The sequence below is a fragment of the Castor canadensis genome, chromosome 15 (genome assembly GCF_047511655.1).
Source record: "Castor canadensis chromosome 15, mCasCan1.hap1v2, whole genome shotgun sequence".
Lineage (NCBI taxonomy): Eukaryota > Metazoa > Chordata > Mammalia > Rodentia > Castoridae > Castor > Castor canadensis.
In genome coordinates, this window is record NC_133400.1 from 92005921 (window position 1) to 92020017 (window position 14097).

At 39.4% G+C, this 14097-nt stretch overlaps 1 long non-coding RNA gene across 3 annotated transcripts in view; it reads left to right on the forward strand.

The window, feature by feature from the left end:
• Window positions 1-8449: 8449 nt before the first annotated feature.
• The window catches only part of LOC141417550 (uncharacterized), a 45469-nt gene continuing 39821 nt past the window's right edge, over window positions 8450-14097 (forward strand). For 2 of the 3 annotated variants that reach the window (XR_012442196.1, XR_012442194.1), the window contains exon 1: window positions 8450-8578. This is a non-coding gene — a long non-coding RNA (uncharacterized lncRNA). The remainder of the gene's footprint in view (window positions 8579-14097) is intronic. The other variant, XR_012442195.1, reaches the window with a different exon arrangement.

The window sequence follows — 14097 nt, forward strand, 5'->3', positions numbered from 1 at the left end:
AATAGGTGTAAGATCTGAAATTAGAGTAATGGATCCAGATAGTATGGGAATTAAAATATAAGAAGGCCTAAAACTATCAATTCCCAAATAGAGAATTAATGTAAATAACCCAGTACTGGAAATATAAAGTTCAAGACATTTCACTGAATCAATACCAAAACTTAAATTTTCAAAGCATCTTAAAATTGTTTCAAATTCTAGTTTGTTCCTAAATATTTTCCAGACATAAATGTGATTTTTTTTCCAAGAAGAGAAGAATATTTTTTAGCCAAGAGAATTCAGTCTTGAGTCTTCCAACTATCACTATAAAATGATCTTGTTAAAGCCAGGCATGGTGGTTCACACCTCTTATCCCAGCTACTCTGGAGGCAGAGATTGTAAGGATCAAGGTTCAAGGCCAGCATGTGCAAATAGTGAGACCCTACTTCAACAAATAGGTTCAGTATGGTAATCACATCAGTAGGCCCGCTATGCAGGAGGCACAGGTAGGAAGATCTTAGACCATAGCCAGGCCCCGGGTAGAACACAAGACTTATATGAAAAATAACCAAAATCCAGAGAAAAGGGGGCAGAGGGTGTGACTCAAGTGACAGAGCCCTGGCCTAGCAAGTGCAAGGCCCTGACTTCAAATCCCAGTACTGCTAAAAAATAAAAGAATAAAATGTTCATGTAAATATATTAGACTACATAGTTGCAATCGCACAAAGGTTAAGTTTAGGGATTTCAGATGCAAAATATTGTTACTGCTTGTATTGTTCTTATTTCACTGTTAAGGTGGTACCCGTGTCTTACACTTTATTTTCACTGTGGAGATGTCTTTGGTTCTGAAGACACTCACGTTTTCAAAAGAAGTCAATTCATTATATCTCTGGAGGGTTTCAAAAATCAAGAAATTATGGATTACCCTAACAAATGGCTATGAATACCTATTTTTAACCTTACATATTACATATTAAATCAAGTCATCTTTATTATGGTTTATTACTATTCTGTTCCCCGTGTCTACAGGAGCTTTTAATATATAGAAAGAGGAAGGGGAGCCCTAAATATGCAAAGTGTAATGCTAGTGGTGATTAGGTATATGGTCCAGGCTAGTGACTCTGCCACTTAGTACTCAGGACATCTAACTGGAATCACTTTGTGTACAAAATGGAGATAGTACTGGATTCTTCCTCTCAGCGTCACAGAGAGGATTAAAACACAATGCAAGAAGGTGTTTGCAAACAGACTCTGTGTGTGACAAGAAGGCTACAAATGACTTTTGTGCTACTCAGTTGAAAGAACTGAGTGACATTTATTGACTCATATTTTCATTTGGCAAAAATGTAATGAGCGATTAGATAGCCTGGAATTTAAAAATAAATAGATGAAGCCTTAATAATGTCATTGTGTGTTTGGGGAATATGGCACATAAACAGTTCAATAGAGTGGATGGTTCAAGGCAAGTAATGAAATGTTTTCAGAGCTCTTATTGTATGGACAAATCATCCATTTCCAGCTCATTTTAGCTTAAAGTAAGTTTTTTGTCACTGCAGAGAAATGACCTCTGATCATGTTACAATTGATCAAAGATTCAGATAAAAAAGGTGAAAAGGAAGAGTTAAGGGTGGCCGTAGGGACAGTGGTGAGTTTCCGAAGCAGACATAAGATGTGGAAGTCCCATGCTGGAACCTGGGCCTGGGCACTGACCTCCCAGCTGGGGGAAAACATAGTGTGACTAATGCCAGAGTCATTCACACTTGAGCAAAGCGTTTACAGCTGTGGGGGGGGGGTTACAGGCAGGGTCACGAGCCCATACTCAAGGGTCCGTGGCCTGTCACTCACAAGATTCCAGGATCCTGCAGGTCCGTAGACTATCTGAAATGCCATGATCCTTCATCAAGGAAAAATCATATTCCCAGACATGATTTTTAGTGAGATTGGAACTCCATGCTCTCCTTGGTCTGACTCTGAGGTCAAGGTGAGGTGGAATGGTTTCTGTCAGGAACTGGGTATGGACAAGAGCAAAGAGAGGGCTGTCAGGACATAGCACACTGAGGCTGTGAAGAGCACTCGATGGATGAGAAAGTGAGTCAATGGGCAAACCAGCTCATTTAAGCTCTCAAAGGCAAAGGTGTGAGGACAAACAGGACATGGCCCCAGGGCCCATGTAGAAGGTCCAGGGTCTCGACAAGCAGAGATTGTACCTGGGGGAGTAGGTTTACTTGGTGTCTATGCTTACTGAGAATAGTGCTTCTCAACAGGGTTTAAAGAACTGAAGAAACCACATGTTCTAAAAGTGGCACTAGACTTTCCAAGTTATTTGTACTTCACCCTGTCTGAGCGAAACCAGTTTCAGAGCAATCCTTGTGGCCATAAAATAATTCATCAATGAGCCAACTTTATAGTCTAAGCTGTGTTATGTCATACCCTAAACACATATTTTTCGATATTTTTCTCATCAAAGTGGGCACAGCAAATTTTAGTATTTATATAACCCATGGGATAATTGGGTTCTGCTACTCCTGACTGGGAGTTATGGCCACTGAGCTTCAGTTCCCAAAATGAATACCTTTGGGGTCAGTGTGTCAACTCTGACACACCGCTCACCTAGACCCATGGAAGCTGTGAGCTCTCCCGCAGACCCATGCTCAAAGAACTTCAATATATTTCCTTAACCACTTCTAATAATGGTACCCTGCTTTATCATAAGTTTATCTACCCACTCTTGTACACTGTCCTTAGAAAAAAGGAATCAATATAAGTAGCAAAAATTAAATAGCTCCAAGCTAAAAGTCACTTATAAACATGAAAAAGTAAGTGCAAAATATGTCCAGAGGAAATAGGGTAGAGAATTCATTACCAAGAGTCTTTCCCCTCCCGTTTTCCCATTTCTTGAGTCCTCAGTGGCATGAAAAGGAAATGTGTCAGCTGATTGTGTGGAGAGTTATTGCTTAGTGGTGTTTCTCCCCCTCCTTTGGTTATTGGGGGAGAAATATATCCCAGACCCTAGCCATTGTCTGTTTGGAATATGATAACTTGAACCACTGAAGCAGCACCAGGAGTTAATGAACTTACAGAAGCCACAGTGCTTATGTTCAGAATATGCCAGTGCAATTTCTGCTTTGTTGATATTAAGGAAATAAACTGGGGTTGAGCAACAGGGGAGCAATACACATAAACGAAGACCTGCAGAAACCATGATGGCTTCAAGCTGAGAGCTTTGCTTGTTTCATTTTATAGCTGAGCATATCTTCAGATGCACGAGGACTGGTGGGCTGGGCATAAGTGGCAACAGAGTCACTTCCCTTTCCTCCATGTGTCCTGTGTCATGTCATGGCTGGCCACTACTGTCCCAACTGTTGACTATTCACATTTGGAGATAATTCCATGAGCTAAATGCTATCAGGTTAAAGTCCTTGTCACTCTGAGAGTCTCACTTCTCCAAAACCTTCAACAATTGATTCTTATCAGAACCTTCTGCACAAGTTAGGTTTGGTTTCTAATATTTTAGAGACAATGCTTTCATAGGGAGGGGTCAGTCTGTTATTTCAGAAATCTACTCTACTTTAATGTGAATTAGAGGTTGTCACCTAATAAGTTTATACCCGAGTTTTCCTCAGTGTATAAATATAGGAGGCTCTTTTCTTTGTGCATTTTTCTTTGACTAAATAATACAAACATAACTGGGTAATTTGCTCATTATGTGAGTAATTTCACTCACTAAATTTGTGGGACATTCAGCAGCAGCAGTGAGAAACAAGAAAGAATAACACACAAAGCCTGCCCTTGGTGAGGTCATAGGTTAATGAGGAGCACACAACCCAAATAATTTAACTTTTCTAGCAATTTGAGTGCACTGTAATTCATTAGTCAAAAATTTCCCTATTTTCTTTGAATGTATATGTATGTCCAAGTGTCAAGTTCTTGGTGAAGTAAAACAGGGGAAGATGCAGGAGGGAGAGTACAGGATCTATCAAGGGGAACAGAAGGGGCGGTAGCAAACCTCCACACGGGGACACTGATGCATGTAGGAGGCGACTGGTGACATGAGCACTCAAAGGCCATCTCCAGAAACACAAAGGACACATCAAGTCTAAAGGGTAAAATGTGAAAACACCTCATCACAACCAAAGTGACCCCTGGGCCTTGATAACTACACAGGTACCTCCTTTTGTCTAAGCATTTATAAAGGAAAGTCAGGCTCCACAAAGTATAAACCACTCCAAGGTAGACCATGTCCAGATGCAAAGAAAATATACCAGTGGGCATATTGTATGAATTCCTTAGGCACAGCGATTGGTATTCTCCCATCCTTGTCAATGATATGAATATTTTCCTAAAGTATTCTCATCCTTTGCTCTTGGACACAGAACATCTATGAGTGGTTCTTCGCTGAACCTGCCCATTTGGACACTGGCCAAACTGTCACCAAGGACTTCCCATGTTCTTACTTGACCCCTTGGCTTTCTAACTAAACAATCAGAGGTCATTGCTTTTCATTTGTTTTCACTTAACTGCCAGGCAGCAGTGCTTCTTTCTTACCTGGCTGTGTTAGAAAGTCTATTTGTAGCCAGTGAAGGTTTTCTCTCTCAACCTGACTAACTCTCTGTGGAGAGTGAGGAAGAGCAGAGCTCTATCCAGGTAATCTGAGGCATGCAAATCCATCTGTAGATAAATTCCTGTCAGAAATGCCTCCAAGAAGGGTTGGAGGTGTTGCTCAAGAGAGAGTGCCTGCCTAGCAAATGCAAGGACCAGAGTTCAAACCCCAATACCACCAGAAAAAAGAAAGGAAAAAAAGTCTCAAAGAAGACCAGCTCAAACAAGAGAGGAATGCAAATAAATCAGAGGCAGGCAGCTTGTTGCTGAAAGTGTGGATGATTCTGGAGAAACCGGTGAGGAGGCTCAGGTGGGAAGCAGCCCCTCCTCTATGGGTTAAGGAGTTACTGTTCCAGCTTCAGAGACCTGTGAGGACTGTGATTACTACACATGTTCTGGTGACACCAAAAGAGGGGAGGCAGTGCCATGGTGCCATGTTAGACAGGATTGGAGAGGCCAACCAGAGACACCCCATTGTGTCCTCATTAGGAATTGTTCCGGGCCACGGCAGCCCCACAAAACAGTAAAACTGTATTTACAAAAGAAGAGAGGGCCATTGTCAACTGCTTGATGCAGACATAGCTAAAGATCATTCCCCATTCAATATCCATGGCAGTTTAATAGGAAGAATGGCCAACATCATCCCAAAAGAGTGCTGAAGATTTGATTCACTGTGCTCATATATAGGGTGATCCTTCAAAGTTCAGATCACAGATCACACAAATAAGTAGGTCACTGTTTTGTACAGAATTAGATTGGGGGATTTGGTTTCTATACAACAATATAAATTCTGCTGGAAGTATCAAATTTTAAACTTTGAGATGCAAATAAACTGCACACCTTCAACACTGTAAATGAGCTGCTACTAGAAGCATTAAAATTATTAAAACTATCCTTAAAAAGATGCATATCAATGTATTCTAGGAGTAAATCCCAGATTTACTTAGATCTTCACAAGATCAATTGTTCAGCTTTCAAAAGAAGTGAATATTAAAAGAGTTGATAGTTCTTACAATGACTGCAAAGATTAGAATAGCTTACCAATGTACATCAAAGATTTATACACCTTAAGCTTCTACCAAGAAAGAAGCTATTTTTTCACAGCAGTACATGCTATGCATACATAAACCATCAAAGCTGAACTGGGAAGGGGTGAATGCAAACAGAGCTGATATAGACTGGGAAGGGACTTCTTGGTTCATTGTTTCATATTCCTGAGCTGCAAAGGGCCTGAAAATATTTGAGAAAATTATTGTGCAAATGAAAAAAAATGAATAGCTTTAGAAAAAATGCATGCAATGTGCACACACACACTTGAGCACACACACATACATTCCTGTTTCTACAAAGAAGATTCTTCCCATAATTAACAAAAGCAAGAACAGAAGCCAACCTGATGACAGCAAGCCTCTGAAGCAAAGAAGGTAGCCAGTTTCGAAGAGCTGGGAGAGAAAAGGGCAAGGCGGGAAACGCGCTTTCTCTCCAGGACAAGAAAGAGAGAGAAAGGTCCATAAAGAGAGAGAGATCTGTAGTAACAGAATCGTTTTTACAAAAGCCTGAGGATGACATTACCTCAAGCAAGAATCAATGCTGTGATTAAGCTATCAGAAGGAAAAAAAATGACAGGGTAGTGGGGGCATTTCTATAATCCCAACACCAGGGAGGCTGAGGCAAGAAGATCATGAGTTCCAGGTCAACCTGTGCTATACAGTTGTACAAAAAACAACAAACAAGCAAAAATTCTGTAGCTACAATCACTATTCGAGGATTAGGCATTCTGATAAGTGAGTGACTATAAGTCATTCACGTTATGTCCAGGAATCCGTTCTCAGTTGTATGAAGCACTGCCTCCTGTATATCCCTGGTATGCAACAGCAATGATCAGTAAACTAGCACCACATTGCTACGGAGGTGAGGGGCTTAGAAACAATTTTGTACAATAATATCAGAGAAGACTCTATGCTATGTTAGATGAAAATGAATAGGCTTAGAGGGGAACCTAACTGTTCCTTTTGAATGTTAAGGGACAGCACATGAAGAGGAAGCAGACAGACACTCTGAATGACAATCAGTACAAAAAGAATATTTTAACAATCAAAGTGTCCTTACGTTCTGGGGACAGTGAGCTTGATGTCTCATTCATCTTTTTTTTTTTTTTTTTATTCATATGTGCATACAAGGCTTGGGTCATTTCTCCCCCCTGCCCCCACCCCCTCCCCCCTCAATACCCAGCAGAAACTATTTTGCCCTTATCTCTAATTTTGTTGTAGAGAGAGTATAAGCAATAATAGGAAGGAACAAGAGTTTTTGCTGGTTGTGTCTCGTTCATCTTAAGCTGAAAATGGATGACTCTGTGTAACATCTTCACCGATCTCATCCTCAAGTATAGAATTTACTTGTAAGTTTTTTGAACGAGGATCATGGAAACATGACATAAATAATTGCCTAAACCAAATATCAAATAGAGAAACTAAAATAATTTGACCATTGCCACAGAGCCTAAACATTCCCTGAATCCAATTGACTTTATCACCAATACATAATATCGGATGATTAAGAAAAGGATAATCAATCTTTTAAGTAACACAGCGTTAATGAACCTAGCCTCTGCTTTTTAACCTTAGACATCTCTCAGGCACGTGCTGACTGCTGAGCTGTGTCCATTGTGGAACAAAGGGGGCCAGAACGACCCACTGGATTGTGGCTCAGAGTGACTACATTGTCCTTCCATGAGGGCACAAGGTAAATGGAAGACCAGGTATAAACAACTCCTTGAAAAGAATTCTCTGGAAATAGACAGCAGGCAAAACAGGGCATGGCAGGTTAGGTTTTAGAACTGAAAGAAGCTTATAACATTACTGCTGAATGCTGTACTAGAGACACCAAAATTTAAAATCTTATTCAGAAAAATTTGTTCTTAAAACATCACTAAAACTGAACACCAATGAAATCTTGAGCAAATGTGACATCCTTAAGCATCTGCTCCATCAGCTTTCGTGAAGGAGAAATGCCAATGTGGAACCTTGGTTATGCATAACTTTTGGCCACTGAGAGAATAAAACCCTAATGAAGACTCTTCTCTCAGCGTAATTCATATATTCCAGGACTCCATCTGTTTGATTTAAATATAAAATCAGTATCAGTGATTTTTGTTGGCTTCTCTGTTTTGGAGATTTGTGACTATTTGAATGCTTTTCTCAGGTACCTGATGAGATTTTCTCCCTCTGAAAAAGTGTAGCTATACAGGAGGGAGAGCACAAGATGCCTCATGATGGAGGTAGCCACTGTTAGTCCCAGAAAGGAGGACCCACATGCTGCCTAATCCCTTATGGCTGGAGAACACAGATCTACATTAACTTTCGTGCATAACTTGGAAGTAGATCTTGGAAAAGCTAGTTTATAATGATGATGTTTTTAATCATGCTAACTGTAACAGTTGGTTATTTTTAAAATAGAGCTTCCTGCTGTTATCTTGGAATCCATAGGGAGAAGCAAGTAAAAAGCCTCAAAGGATGATAAAATACTTCCAAAGGAAATTTCTGGCAAAGTTCAGTGAGTCAACCTTGGAATTCCAACCTGGCCAAATTTTTGGCTAAGTTGTGTCTTCCTTCTCTTCCCATTTATTTGAGAATGTTTCTGCCATTCTGTTCTTACTCCATTTTTTTAAAAAACGGGGATAAGCTTGTCCATCTAATAGTTACAGGTACCACAACAAGGAAGGGCTATTTGTCAAAGAAATAAATGGGGACTTCTCTTGTGCAATAGCATTAGTTAATGATTTATGTATATTAAACACTTCCTCATGCCAGCACTGCCATGGGGTCAAGTGGTTTGTCCTGAGTAGGTCTATCAAAGTTACTATGAAACAAAACCTCATTGAAGTTCCCTGCTCATGTAGGAACGAGGACAGGAAGCCCTAGTGTGGACATCTGGACTGAGGAGGCCTGATCACCCCAGCAGGATACCAGTGTGGTCTGTGAATTATTGCGGTCACCAGGAAGTGAGTGTTCTAAAGACTTGCATAAGTTATGATAGAATTTTGTCACTAATGATAAAACCACAATTTTTAGCTATAGGGTACTATTTAGAAATTGTCACCAATTACGATTTCTGTCAGTTGATTTCTGTAAGTATTGCATAAAGCATCAATAGAGGCCAGTTAAGCTCTGACTGTGCCTCTCACTTGGGACAAATTGCTAGTCTATCATCTACTAGTTTTCTACGCAGCTTTTTTCATTTACTGTCTACAGATGGAAACTTCTAATTCAATGTACTAATCAGGTCATAAGATATGGTGAAGAAATCATTTACATTCAGGACAAAAGAAACTTTCTATTCAAAGAGAAATATTAGAGACAAATTTAAGAAAACATGTTTTTCTGCTTGTCCTGCATACCCAAAGTACAGCACAACTAAGGGAAAAGAAAGAGACAGCCAAGAGAATCATTTAAGGAGACAAATTTTTCAAATGGAAAAACCAAATTAAAAAATCCTTTACAAAGTATGATTGCACTTAGATTCAAAGAACCACCAAATGTTGGAAATAGTAGGGTCCAACTTTTGTGCGTGTGTGTGTGTGTGTATGTGATACTAGGGTTAAAACTTTGGACCTTGTCCTTGCAAGGCAGACACTCTACCACTTAAGCCATGCGTCAGGCCTTTTGTGCTTTAATTTTGTTTTAGATAGGGTCTCCTATTTATCACTGGCCAGCCTGGACTGAAATCCTCCTATTTATGCTTCCCTCATAACTGGACTGACAGGCATTGCACCACTGTGCCCAATATTTATTGACTGAGATGGACTCTCTTGCAAACTTTTTTGTCTGGGCTGGCCTTGAACTGTAATCCTCCAGTCCTCCACCTCCTGAGTTGCTAAGATTGCAGGTTTGAACCACTGCACATGGCTCTAATTTCTTTTTAAACATGAGGAAAACAAATTCCAGTAAGCCCAATGTGAAGGGATAGATCTTTCTTTAAATAATTCTAAAAGAGAAAATCGTATGGCACCAAAAGGAGTGGACATCCCCTAAGCATACATACATATTCTGAATCATACAGTTTTCTTAGAATGTGAATTTTTACTATTATCGTTATTTCTTTCTCTTAGGAGAGAGAAATAAACCCTGGAACAGTGACTTAGTATTTTAAGCTAAATTTCTGTTTATTTCCCATTTGTTTGAAGTCCTCTGATAGAATCTATATTATGGCAAAAAAAATGGTATGAGAAAGAAAATAAAATAATTTTTACTTTTTGTTTGTTTCCATTCATAATTTATGTCCCAAATTGTTACCAAAATGAGTTTGGAGTCCCATTCCTCCTGGTTAGTAGACCAGATGGGAACTAAATTATTAAATAATCCTTTTAAAAATAAAAGAGCTTCTTCATATTCATTCCTACCCTATGACTTGTTCATTGTTAATGCTTCTTATAAAATTTCAGATTTTGATCTAAATAACAGATATAACCATGTTCAAATTCTGAAAATATCACAGACCAAAAGTTAAAATTTCCTATTGGCATGATTCTGGAGTTTATGACAGCAGCCACACATGTGACATAGAACAGGCACTCTGCTGGACAGGGAACTGGATGCCTGAATCTGAGCTCTTATCAGTGGGAAACATATATCAGTGCAAGAAAGAAAATAATATTGTGACAAATTTAAGTATTTGAGTACAGACTTACTCTGAGAAAACTTCCAGTTGCTAGAACATTAAGGGCAGGAAATAAGAATTTAGAAGTGATTTTAAAGGATGAATAGTAGGCTTGTGATTTGCTCTGATACTCTATATTTGTATCAGTTTTAAAAGCCTGAGTAGAAGATGGAATAAGGGAAAGATATGTGAGACTAGATAGAGCAAAGATTGATTCTCAAAGGCAAAAAGTCAGTTTTGAAGAGGATTCAGAAGTTACTATGGAGTAAAATTCCTTTTTCTTTGACTTTGAAGCATTCATTTTACTCCAGGGAAATAAGAAATTTCTTAGAAATGAACTGTACTGGAGCAGCAATGTGGAAAAACATCTTCATCCAAAGTAAGACATATGAGAGACAACTCAGTTTCTTGAGTAAGTAGAGCCACCGATGCAAAATGCATTTGAGTCATCACTGGGAGGGAAGCTATATTTAGTGGTAAAGCTGGCATGATATTTTTAGAAATAGTGATGTTCATAGAATTTTTAAAGTGTTGAATGTCTTTAGAAGATGCAGTTTTTAAGGGATGTTCAGAAGTGATCAGTCACCACCTCAACTAAAATCCTTAATGTTGGCCCCACCATCCCTGGATGCTGCTTCAGCTGCATCTCAAGGCTGATGCCTGCCAATCATCTCAGGCAGAGCACAGGGCAAGGCTGGGGCTGGTTGTGTATTCTTGAGGAAACTCAAGAATCCTTCTAAAATGCTCCAGGAATACTTTCTCTGGGAAAGAAAGTGTCAGAATTCTAAAACCAGAAAGGACCTTAATGATCCACTTTCATGTCTACAAATCTCAATTTATAACTTAGGAAGACAGGGCACAGAGATTCAAATCGCCCAACCACAGTCATCTCAGAGCACAAATGGATTCCCCATGACAACCCCTGACATGGTTCTCCTAAACACTACTGCCCTGTGCTACTTACCAGAGCAAGTTAATGAACCAGCATTTTCTTTGCAGAGGGCGTGGCAAGTCCTCACCACTTTACAAGAATAATACATTTTTGGCTGAAGATGGGTTGTGGTTTCCTGAGGGCTGCACTGCTAGGTCTTCCTGCATCTTCCCTGCTAGAGTCATGTAATTTTTCCATGACATATTTAAGGAAACATAACCCTTCTAAGGACAAAATATATGCGATCAAATGTCTACCTGGCTTGACTCTTCCAGGAATCCTGGCCACCCCCAACTGTCCTCTCCTACAGTTTTTTCTTGGCTCCCTACTATGTGTGATTCATGACCCCATTTCCAGATGTGCCCTTCTCTTACTGCACATTGTTCCACAAGACAAGTAGCCATCAAGGTTCCAAGACCAACCAAATCAGCAAGAGCACATACAGGATGGAACCAATGCAAAGCCGGGTGTACATCTTTCTCTCCTTTAGAAAGAAAATCTTCTCTCAACCTGTTCCAGCAAAATCTTATAATACAGAAGAGTAACAACAGATTAAAATATTTGATTGTTCTTATCAATGTATTATTATCTACAAATTGACCTTTATGAAGGTAATTCTTTTAAAATACATTTAAAAAATGCCCTGAACAAACCAGTGAAACAAAAATGACAATTAAAAAAGCCCATTTAATGTATGTCTTTTCTTTTTTTGGCAGTACTGGGGTTTGAACTCAGGGCTCTGTGCTTGCTAGGCAGGCACTCTACCACTTGTGCCACTCTATCAGCCAAAAAAACCCATTTAAGATTTAGCCTCTAAGCCAAATTGCTTTGGACTTGACATTTAGCATCTTTTTTTTTTCATTGTCTCTCATTCCATTATAACCATTCCCCACACTTTCTTTCTCTTTCACATAACTAAGAGATAAGCATATTACTATATCTTGGATCTATTTAGTATTCAAGGAGTTAAGTAAATGTTTTGGTCATTAGGATTTGGTAAAGAACGTCTGAATATCCATTGAATGAGTTTTTTCTTGAGAGCTATAAAATAAGGAATGTGAAATTCCAAATAGTGTGTTTGCTGACATGAGCCATTCAGACCAGATTCCTGTTTTCGAGTGGTATTTGGAGCTGGTAGTCATGTTGAGTGCTGTTAGAGTGTAGAAATGACAACTAGCCACCAATCCACACATCCCTGGGCTCTCAGATGATGTCCTGAGCATATTTTTAGAAATTCCTGCAGAACTCAGGCTTATGAAAATTCAGGCAATTAGAAAAAGACACATACCAGCTTTGCTTCTGAAACATTGACTCAGGATTAGAAACCACTCCTAACAAAAATTATTTTATTGTACTTGGTCTCCTGATATACCTCAGTAGTGGCACCTAGACATCATTTTATATGACTAGTAGATTTGAGTGATCACCCTCTGGGATATAGCAGCATTGTAGCACAAAGGACTCAGCTATATAAAGAAATAATTTGAAATGTGCACCAAGTCTATGGCAGCAATTCCTAAACCACGCCAGAAACCCACCAAGAAAATGTTACCTCACTCCACTCTCTAGGTGGTCTCATTAAGAATTCATCATCCCTGGGAAATTTGGGGATTTGTTACTGCTATCTAGAATCTTAAAGGGATGTCATTAATATTGACATATGCTAAAGACTTAGCCTGGGATCCTCATTGCATTAAACTCCAACCTGTGATAAAGCAGGAGGTCATACAGATGCCTTAGGAGCAGGCATTGTCAGGGCTCAGGATTTGGGGCCCTCTTGGCTGGTAGAATGGCTCAAGCAGTAAGAGAGCAAGCATGAAGCCCTGAGTTTAAACACCAGTGCTGCCAAAAAAGAAAAAAAAGGGATTTGGGGCCCTCTTACTTGGTACCTATCGTGGTAATAGTATACCCTCTTAAGGCTTAGAAATCTCTCTTTACATGGCTAAATTTATATTTTTATCTTAAATCTGTCTCTTACATTCCAGATAGTATATCAAACCACTTATTCAACATTTCCATTGGGTGGTCTATTAATGTCTCAAAGTCGACATCTCCAAAAGTAAACTAATGATTTTCTCCTGCCAAATTCTCCAACTTTCAGCTTCCCCTGTTTCAATTGATGCCAATTCCATTCTTCAGATGCTCAGAACAAAAACTTGAAGTCTACTTTGTCTCTCTTCCTGATGCACAGAGCCAAGGCATCAGCAAATCTGGTACACATTCAGATTTAACCATGTCTACCTACCATCATTTTGACCACAAAAGAATGAGCATTAAATGCTAGGGTATAATTCCAATAGCCTAGAGTTTGGGATATCTGCCTCTACAACATCTCTACTAGTCAATTCTTGATATAACAAATCAGAATCTTTCTTCAAATATAAAATATAGTAAACAGCTCAGTGGTCAGTTTGCTTAATAACTGCCCACTTCATTCTGAGTAAAAGCCACAGTCTACCAAGTCCAGCCCTACCTTGTGTGGTGTTTCCTCTCTGATCGCCACTACTCTGTAATTGGATGACTCTGTTCCAGCCACAACTGCTTCTTGGCATTTCCTAAAGCATACCAACTTCATTCAGCCTTAGGATGCTTTGTCTGATTATCGCCAGATCCCCCTCACCTCCTCTAAGTCTTTGCTTAAATTGTGTTCCTCTCGATGACATCATGTCATCTCAGTCTTGCCCTCTCTTTTTTTCTTTCTCAATAGTGCTCATCACTGGGTTGTTTAATGAAGTTCTTACACCACCCGAAAGCTAATGCCACAGGAGAGTAGGTCTTTGTTTCTTTTGTCTGATGTACTTCAAATGCCAGGCACAGGGTCTGCCATGTAGCTGACAGGTGGATATTGATATTTGTTAAATGAATGTGTATGCCAATATGTTCACAGGACTCTGAAGGATGTTTGGGATTTCATCTCCACTAACTTTTACCAA